Source organism: Lolium rigidum, chromosome 5 (genome assembly GCF_022539505.1).
Source record: "Lolium rigidum isolate FL_2022 chromosome 5, APGP_CSIRO_Lrig_0.1, whole genome shotgun sequence".
Lineage (NCBI taxonomy): Eukaryota > Viridiplantae > Streptophyta > Magnoliopsida > Poales > Poaceae > Lolium > Lolium rigidum.
In genome coordinates, this window is record NC_061512.1 from 216,618,107 (window position 1) to 216,628,367 (window position 10,261).

Here is a 10,261-nt window from a genome sequence, read left to right on the forward strand (position 1 = left end):
GGCGGAAGATGAAGCCGAAGCAGCCCGATCCGAGCCAGCCTCGGCCCTCGCTGCCCGAGTACTACGGCTTTGCCGAAGAGGAGTTGGACAAGTACTGCTCGGTGTTCAAGGGTCTTCATCCGGAGGTGGATGATCCTATTGAGCGAGGAGACCGACTTGACGGCGATTATGGTGGCGGGGAGCGGCTCGGAGCATGGCCGCACGAAGCTTCTTAGTGGGGTGATCAAGCCGCGAGAGGACCCTCACGCGGATCAGGTCTACCCTCACCGCCGGCGACCCACCGGTCGCGCCTCCTCGACACCGTCGTACGGATGTAAGTTTTCTCATTTCCATCTTCTTTCCAACATTCATCCCTGAATGGCTAAAGTGACATGACTCATTTTCTTGGAAATTGTAGGCTCACTTTGAGGCCGCCTACGCGGCCGCTTATGAGAACTATTTGACAGTTGTAGCAGAGTGGGACCTCAAGAGAGCGGCTTGGGAAGAGTACCAGGAGGCGACGAGTCGTGTAAGTTCCAATCTTTTATGGTTCGAAGACATGACAAGTCCCACCTCCCCTTTTTTTATATCTGCGGCGCTTGACATCTAAACTATCTTGCAGGCGGTCAGGACGTTCTTCCAGACTGGAGAGAGGATCGCACTTCCGGAAGAGGAGCCACCTAGGCCGGGGCCGACTCCAGTGTGCCCATCGAGGGAAGCTTTCGCGGCCACATACTACGCACGGACTCCGGTAAGTCCCGTGCCTAACCGGTTCTCACCGCTTTCCTTTCCCATGTGTAAGATGCTAACTCTTGTCAAACATGTAGGGCACGGGAAGTTCGCGGAACCGACCCTCTCCCGGTTCGTCGCGCGAGGGCACACCGATGCACCCCGACCGCCATTCTCCCGGTGCTTCGGGGTTTTCACCTGCTGGCGATGGTTCGAGGCCATGGTTCTACTTCGGTCTACCTCGACAAAGGCCGGACGCCCGAATTTACGAGGTCGGACCCCACGATCTTAGTTTCCCTTAGCTAGGTGTCTAGCGGGTGTGCGTCGATCGTGTGTGCCATGTGTCGACGATGTATGATGATTGTGTGTGCTACATGACACATATTTGTATCACGATGATGTTGTTGCTACATTTGATGATGATTATGTGGCTGTGCAACATTTGTGATGCATTTGAATGTATATTACTGCTATATATGCTGTGCGTGCTGTGTCTGGGCCAGGAAATGCAGCGGGAAACCAAATGGTATGAGTCCAGTGCCGAGCGGCATAGCCGTCGGCACAGCCCCCGGACGTGCCAAATGGCGAGGCGTCGCCGACGGCTATGCCGTCCGGCACAGAAGGGTGCGCCCGGCGCGGCGCGCGAGCGGGCGGCAGCGCGTCTCGGGCCGAAGGACCCGGGCCGACGGCTTGGCCGTCGGCCACAGATCGTGGCGTGGACGCGTGGCAGCCTCTCGGTCCTCCGATGGCGAGCATCCGGGCCGACGGCTTGGCCGTCGCGCACGGGATCGTGGTCGTGGACGCGTGGCAGCCTCCGGTCCTCCGATGGCGGTGTCTAGGCCGACGGCTTGGCCGTCGGCACAGCACCTCCCTTGACCTAACGGCCGTTAGGCGCTCCGCGGGCCCCACGTTGATCGTGCCGACGGCCACCGTGCCGACGGCGTCGTTTGACCGTCGGGCTGGAGTCCGTGCCGACGGCAAAGGCTGGGCCGACGGCGAGCCGAGTCCGTGCCGAGGCGATCTCGTGCCGACGGCGGTGTGCCGACGGCGGCCGTCGGCACAGACGTGGGCCGACGGCAGTTGATGCTGTGCCGACGGCCGCCGGCCGTCGGCCCCTCCGCTGGTTCCCGTAGTGGCCTACGAGATCATGATATAGTGACAGAGATTGTGACGAAGAGATGAGGGTTCACGCATCAAATTCGTTTGCAAGCTGTCGTCGCTCGGGCGATTCGGAAAGGATGGTCACTCGCTCACGGGCATCGAACGCTCTTCCTTCAATTAGGCGGCATCTGGATACCATGTTTGGCAGCTGTACCTATCAGCTATCAACTTCCTTTTTAAGCGGAGGGCCATGCATGTGGGACTGGCTAGCTGTTCCATCGATTCGGAGGGCCATATGGGAATCGAACGGCCATGCGTGTTAGCATGTAGAGTGATCATGCAAGGCGTATATATATGCGCGGTTGGTTAGTGGCTTAATTTTTTTTGAGAAACACAGTACAAACGCAGACGCTCACATACACGCGCATACACTCACCCCTATGAACGCACACACGCACACCCTACCCCTATGAGCACCTCCGGAAGACTGAGCCGGCAGATTGGATCTTGAAATTGACGAAGTCACCACAGGCGCCTCGCTGTCGACGGGAACGTCGCCTCCCACTGAATGAATATTCCACCTTTATGAGACACACATATATCAAACCTGGGGTGTTCTCGTTAGTGGCTTAACTTAATTAGTGCCTCTCGCACAAGAATGCACGTGGCTGTTTTCAAGAATGCCACGTCTACGCTCTTAAAAAGGTCAGCAAGGGTGACGGAGAGCTAGCCATTTCGACAAGTGAGTTAGTACTCACTCCTTTCCAAATTAGCATGCCTATAATTTTTAGTTAAAATCAAACTTTTAAAAGTTTAAGCAACTATATACTCCGTACAAGAAAATATTACTATTAAATTGAAAAACGACCTTGGTACATCGCGTCATTTGTCACAGGAAACCCCCTAATGAATCCGGAGATCAACCCGCAGTGTAACAAAGCAACACTTCTTCAATTTAGTCCCCTTCCTTCCTCTGCTTTATCCTCCCACGGGGAGATGGAAGGGGACGGACCTCGCGACGCTAGACTAGAGCAGCCGGAGTAACACAGAGGAAAACGGTACCGCCATCATGCGGGTCGAACTGTTCGATGGTGTCGGGTTTAGTCAGATGGGGCAAGCTGCGGCGCCCCACAAGACCGCTGCCGGCACGCTACCGCTCCCGCGGCCGGGATCCACCACGACTGCCCGGATGCTGCGACGCCGCCGCGCCACGCCCTCCTCTTCGCTGCCATTACAATTCCCTCTCCTCTTCTGCTGCGCCACCATGCTGTCTTCTGCTGCGCTTCCGCCCTGATTTGCTAGCTCTGCACAGTTCCGACTCCCCAGATTCCCCACCGTGGGAGCCTACTGGTCGATCTTGCCGACGCGTATCCCGCGGGCTTGCCGGGGGCTGCTACTGCCTTTCACTACTCCCCAGATAAGCATAGTTATTTTATATTAATTGGAAACTCCCATCAAACCACCACATTTATCCTGAAGACTGTAAAATTTTATCCATCAGATTGACTGTTAATTTATCTTGAATTGTTGGATCCCGCGTCTCTCCTCGCCTACCCACGGGACTTCTCTCCTTCCAATCCCCTCCCGTAAAAAGTAAAAAAAAAACATGAAATCGTCTCTCCGATTGGATCTTACCAGGCTGAGATCGCTATGGTTGAGACGAAAGTTCCCCTTTTCCCGTAGTCTCCTCCCTATCATGCAGGTCGTATGTTCCCGCGGCCAAAGTTTCCGGAATCTCCGACTTCAGCTGAAACGTTGGACGGCGGCCAGTACTCTCATCTGATCTCACAAGTGTTGAGTAGTACGTAATATGATTTTCTATTTACAGTTAATCAGATCGGTGAACTGCTAGAGCAGTTTCAGTTTCTCAGGCACGTTCTACGTTCATGCATGGTATAACCTCGCACGATCAAGTTCAATCCATTTGTATACCCGCAAAAAAAAGTTCAAACCATTTGTATGACCCTATGCACACCACCACTCACGGCAATTCCCCCCCCCCCCCCCCATCTCGCTCTCCTCGCGCTACAGTACCTGAGCCCCTTTTCTCTCTCGCCGGGCCTCTCCCTCCTCCTCTCCGCCGGAGTAGCCGGTCGGAGTTGGAGGGGAGATGGCGCCGGAGTAGATAGGGTAGATAGTTTTAGCGGCAGCCTGCCGGTAGTGGGCTGGTTGCCCGGTAGTGGAAGCGACGGGCGAGATCTCGCCGCCTGGATCTCACCTGCTCTAGGGTTGATCTGCTTTCTGCTTCTTCTCCGACGGTCGGAGGAGAGAGGGGAGCAGGCGACCGACGCTTCCTTCAATAAACCATCGGCGGTCTTCTTCATGCTGCAGCACGGAAGCGGCGGGCGCCATCTTCTCCTGGCCGGCCTTGGAGGCGAGGGGGAAAGGATGCGCCTGCCGGGGAACATCGACGACAGCGAGCTCCTGGCCGGCCGTGGAGGCGAGGAGGAGCACAACCACGTCGTCGCCAACCTCGTTGCATCTTGGAGGGTGTATCTCTGTTGCTTCTTCTATGGAGGTAGCGCATCAGCGTCGTTCCTCTCGGCCGGCCATGGAGGCAAGGGCGAGGACGGCATGGATGCAGCTGCTCTCCTGTGCTCGAAGCGGCGCTGCAAGTGTGTGCCCAAGTGGTGCTATGGAGCTGCGTCCTCTTCTTCGTCGCTGTTGCTGAGGCGGTTTTCTTCTAGGGGAGCTCACCAGCGGGGGACTTGTGCCGGCGTCACCGCCCCGCCCCTGCTTCTTCTGGCCGATTGGCGGCCCTCCGCCTGGAGAACTGACTTCCCAAGGACCAAGCTGTCCAAGGGGAAGAACCACCGCTTCCGCCACGGCGCAGGGCCGACTAGTTCGTCCCCGACGCCGGTGTTCATCCGGCGGAGCAACTCGACGGCGTTTTCCTTCTGCGGTGCAGAGCGTCCAGGACCTGATCGCTTTTCCCAATCTTCTTCTGAGGTCGTCTCTGTAATTTTTCAGTCCTTCTCCAGAAATCCCCTGAACTGTAGGGGTTTTTCTGCAATTTGTACCCACCGCCTGTTTTATGCTAGCAGCTCCTAGGGTCTTCTGACCCTACCCCTGTTCAAAAAAAAAGAAAAAATGCACACCACCACTCACCTGCAGGTCACGCTTGGCTCTATCCATAATGGTGACAGAGGGTGAATTTCGTAATATTGTACATGTGCTTACTATGTAGAGGCCTGCAGAACTACTTCCGGAGGCAGGATACATGTCCAGCTTGCTCCTGTCGGCCTGCGTACGCCGGAAAGGCATCATTGCTGAAGGACAGTGGCAAGTATTTGAGAAAGGATCTGGTTGGTATTTACAGGATAAATCAGTGATGCACTTTCTTTAGCAACCACATAGATTATAGACTTTTCCATAATTTTGTTGTTGTTCTTCACACAAAAATAATTTGAACTTGCAGAACCCCGACGATTACAGAAGAAGTAATATTTCCTTTTCTATCATTATTTGTTATGCAGGTCTATGAAAGTATTAGCGCATCAATACCAGCCCCCAGATTTGATATCAACAATAGAAAGTACAGGTGGGTATAAACCAGTAATCCTTCGGCCAAACAATTTAGGAAGCAAAGTATTTACCTCTATCTATTTATATGATACGTTGTGATTAAGCCTTTTGCAGGTTGAGCCCATGTCACCTGATATGAAATTTCCAACCTATTGTTGATATTGTAAGATCCGAGCCCTGCAGTTGGATATCTACGAATATAATTTAATATGCGATTACAGACTTGAAAAAATTCCCAGATTTCTATGGCAGAAAATGAATCCTAAATTTCTGCAACGACAGCCCTGGATTGACTGGATTACTCCGTTTGGGATTATAAGGGCAGCACGATTGTCTCTAGGTCGCAAACTTAACCAATTATCTCAACAACTTAAGAGCATCTCCGACAGACGCGCTAAAAGGCCCGCGCGGTAAAAAAACCGCCGGTTGCGCTGCCGCACTGCTCCAGCAGAGGCGGGAAAAAGGCGCGCGCGCTAAAAAATTTGCCGCCCGCGCGCTTTCGCGCTATCCCGCGCGGGAAACTTGCCGCGTGCGATGGCGCGCGCGGTATAAACACGCCACGCGCGAGCGCGGGCAACTGTCACTTCCTCCACGCGTCCCTCTCCCTCCTCGTCTCTCTCCCTCCCGCGCCGCTCCACCTCCGGCCGCTCCGCCTCCTCCCGCGGCGCTCCACCTCCGTCCGCGAGATGCCTCCGTGCCGCCGCCCCTCCTCCGGCTACCACGGCGTCCGGCGCGGCCGAGCGGCCGGCTCGACGCGGAAATCCGCTCCGGCGAGGAGCCGGATCCGCCCGGCACCTTCGACACCGCGCACGAGGCGGCGCGGGCGTACGACGCCGTCGCGTGGCGGCTCCGGCCGCTCGCGTCGGTCGATGAACTTCCACGACGTCTACACGCGGGAGCAAGCGGAGATGCCGGCGCCGCCGCCGCCGATGATCACGCGCGAACGCTAGCCGCCGCAGCCGGGAGCTCGAGCAGCGCCTCATCATCGCCGAGCGCAACGAGGCGCTACGCCTCGAATGGGCGCGCCGCTTCCCCGAGGACGTCGCTGCCACGGAGGCCTTCTACGGCATCCACGCGCAGAAGGAGGAGGAGAAGGCGGCGATGAAGGCGAAGAAGAAGGCGAGCCGCGAGAAGCGCCGCGCCGAGTCCGCGGCGAGGAAGAAGGCGAGGACCGACGCGGCGGCGAGGAGGAAGGAGGAAAGGAAGAACGCCGCAGGGCCATCGACCGTCGTCCTCTCGTCCTCCTCCGACTTCCAGTACACGACGACGTCGACGTCGGTGTCGGACACGACACTGAGCAGCTCCGACTTCGACTGGGAGTCCGACGACAAGTCCGACGACCAGTAGTTTTATTTAGTATTTTCGTTTAAATGTCGCATTATATCGTCGCACTTTAAATATATTCGTATTTTCGATCAAATTTCATAGTTTGTTTGATGAATTTAAAAAAAAAACGGTCGGATTTAGCAGTTTGTGGCGCGCGCGCGCTGCAAAATAGCGCCTCTGGCGGAGGTGCGTTTTTCGCACACCAACGCGCTGCAAAATACAGCCTCCGCCGGGGGCAAATTCGGTATGCCGCGCGCGAGCGGTATACAGCGCGTCCAATCGCCGGTATAGCGCGCGAGATTTTACAGCGCATGCTCTACAATCGCTGCCTTCCCAGCGTTTTGACGGTGCTGCATGCGCGGTGGGCCAGCGTAGGTGTAGGTGGCGGCCTTGGCAGACTTGGCCGGTTTATGATGGTCGGCGTGTGTGGGCCAGAGTTGGGCCCCTGGCCTCATGGTCGGCGCGTAAGTGCTTTCTCTGGGGTTTGACCGATTGGGTCGACTTCCCACTAGATTTCCGACGAAATCCGCCCCTCCTGCTGGGCAGAGGACACAGGTTTCGAGGTCATACTCGAGCGGCGACCGTCGCTGCCGGGCGATCCGCGAGGCGAGTGATGAGGAGGAGGACGAGACCTTCCTCCGCACCCTCAAGTTCAAGGCTGCCCCTGACCCGGAGATAGTGGCGGGGATGGGCGGTCGCCCCGGCTCCCTTGTGTAATTAGAATTCCGGCGGCGACGCTCCATTACCGACCGCAGAATCTCTCCATCACTCGATCGAACAGGTATTGCTCTGACCTGAGATGGATGGGCCGTACTTGGCCCGATTTTTTTGGGACGAACACATCTGAACATGCACGCATGGACGGCGCCCAGACCTTCTGTTGTTTGATTCGCATGCTCTGGTCATTCGGCCCCTCACAGTATCCACCTCTCCACTTGGCGGTTACCAAATAATTGCCTACCTATGAGAAATTGAGAATGAAGTAGGTATCTGAGTTTTCAGAAAAAGAATGGAGTACATATGTGAAGTCGTAGATTACCCTTGGGCCTGTAATATGTCAGCTCACTATTTAACAGAGTTGGCAGCAACCTGATTTGAGAGAGTTTAGATAGGTGATGATTGGTTGAATGATTTGATGATTTTCTGTATTAAGGACAAAAGATCTGCAAATATTAATAACTAGCAAATTATGCTACTTTTTCATTCCTACAAGGACCATCGAGGTCATCTACCTCGACAGTTTTGTCTTGCTACCACAAAATACAACTTAATATATTTTGTCAAAAAATTAAAACTGTTATTATACATGTGCTAAGATTTGGTCTCATAAATTTATCACATGTTGTAGTATCTCTCGCAATATGAGATCGTATGGTTGCACCTGGTTGAGCAACCCAAGTGCCAGGAGTCAGTGTTAGTAGTTTTTTTTGTCATTTATATGGGTTTTCATGTTGTGCTTCATGAATTATAAATATTGAAACCTTTTTGATCATATATTTTGTTAACAATCCTTGCTTTGGTGTCTCGAAGAAATTAGACCTTATATGTTCGCCCCTGCTCATCTCAATTCCTGGCTCCGCCACTGCCCGGAGAGCAACCCCTGCCACGCTCCCGGCTGACATCCTCAATAAGACACGTCACTGCCCGGAGAACAGCCCCTGCGAAGGTACATATTAACTATGAATTCAATATTTTTATCGTTGTTACACAAAGCTAGGTACATATTAACTATGAATTCAATATTCTGCTTATCTTTCCATGAGAATAAACATTAACGTGTTGAACCAATATATATCTCTATTGAGCACCACGGAGATCTAGCGCAGTGGTATTTCAAGTCCCTGCGAGAGAACAGTCGTGGCTGCATTCTTATTTCTTCTACGTAGATTTTTTCTCTATTTTTTCCTGAGGTGATGCTTAGGAAGCAATGAGGCTTGAAATCTTCTCTTTATTTTTCTAAATCAGGATGAAGTTTAATGCCAAAAATGGTGCTGCCAGCTTTGATGCAGTTGATGTCAGCCATGGCTCTGGTCTTGTGTAGTCAATATTATCCTATGAACAAAAAAGGTCTTCTGGAAAAAGTATGGTGGTAAGCACTATTTCATTTCAGAAGCGACCTTTAAAGTATGACAGTTACTAAGTGTCCCAGTTAGCTTAAGCTATATATAGAACTGATCATGAGTCTGGTTGAGCATTGCCTTTCACCGAAGAATCCTTTCTTAGCCCCATCTCAGAAGTAGTAGGAAGTTGAAAAATTAATCAATATATGTTTCACACCAAAATGGGAAAAGCTTCATTATTACAATTTCTGTAAGTTATTAGCGTTATTTACTTTTCTAAAAGTAAGATTACAGACATTGTTCCAGAACCTGTATTGTCTACTTTATAAGCTTTGGCAGAATATGTTATGTCTTAGAAGGGTCTTACGAGTAATCAATTTACTGATTTGGTCCGGCGTTGGGATTTTTCCTTAAGGTATTTGTTCTTCAAGGAACTTCATCACCATGATATATAATTGTTACTGGTCTTTTCGATAGTACTTCTGGTCAAGTCTTGTGCACTCTCAGTCTCATTGGTCACTCAAAGAAGGTCTCTAGAGTCTAGCCAAACTCACGGACTCCCACCCTTTCTGTCAATATGCGTGCATTGGCTCTTTTTTCAATATATTTTTATGATAAACATGTGTGTAATTTCTATGATTGCGAACTTGGAAAGTAACCTTGCATATGCCTCTTTATTTAGCATACATCTTCAATGTGAGTAGAACATACTAAACTTTGTTAATATTGCAGGGCCGTCTCAACCGAGAAGTAAAATTCTGGGCTTCCTCTGATAAGGAAGGTTTGTTGTTGCCAACTGACTCTGAGACCTGGAGATGCACTCAAGCTCTGGTACTTGTGAGTTCTCTGGAACATAAGCACGAGGAAGCATTTTCCAAGCAAGTAGCAGTGTTGCCGCAAGCTAGCCTTATTTTGCTTGTGAATGCCAAAAAGAATGCTATATATGCTGTCCATGTTGAGTATGGCCCAGATCCTGCGAAAACTCTGAAGTGAGCGCGAGCTAGGGTGCTCCTTTTATCCACTTCAAATCAAGCCATCCGTTTTGCTAACTGACGTCATAGCTCGTTTTGTATAAACGCGTGGAATCTGTTTTCAATATACAGAGCGGGCACCCCAACCACCTCACTCGTATGCTTGTTGCCAATGCAAACTGAAAAGCACTCAGTAGGCCACACGCCCACTGCCCACACATGCGAGCGAAAGTGGTTCGGAGATGAAGGCTTCGATCCTGGACTAGTGTTTCGAATTTTGAAACCCAACCATCTCTTTTATTACTACCAACATGGCTGCCAAATACCAACAAGTTGCAGACTCCTTCCTATATGAATTTAAGTTGCCCCAAAAGATAAGAGTGAATTTTTCTAGCCCGAGCTTACATGTAACTCCTTTTTTTGTAAAATTTGAAAAATTGGATGACAAAATCTGACAGATTTTGAGATGTGGTCTGATACTCATGCACACACACAGACACAAGAGCTAGCTATCTCTGCAAACACTAACTCTGAAAAATAACATTCATGTGCATTCAAATGGAACATCTC

General features: G+C 51.7%; 2 long non-coding RNA genes across 2 annotated transcripts; both read left to right on the plus strand.

Annotated features, from left to right (window-relative positions):
* Positions 1-457: 457 nt before the first annotated feature.
* Positions 458-835, plus strand: LOC124651707. Its single transcript, XR_006987482.1, has 3 exons — positions 458-508; positions 602-730; positions 807-835. It is a non-coding gene; the product is annotated as an uncharacterized LOC124651707 (long non-coding RNA).
* Positions 836-7,365: 6,530 nt separating this feature from the next.
* On the plus strand, positions 7,366-9,685 carry LOC124655349. Its single transcript, XR_006988648.1, has 4 exons — positions 7,366-7,441; positions 8,191-8,326; positions 8,626-8,749; positions 9,453-9,685. It is a non-coding gene; the product is annotated as an uncharacterized LOC124655349 (long non-coding RNA).
* The last annotated feature ends 576 nt before the right edge of the window (positions 9,686-10,261 follow it).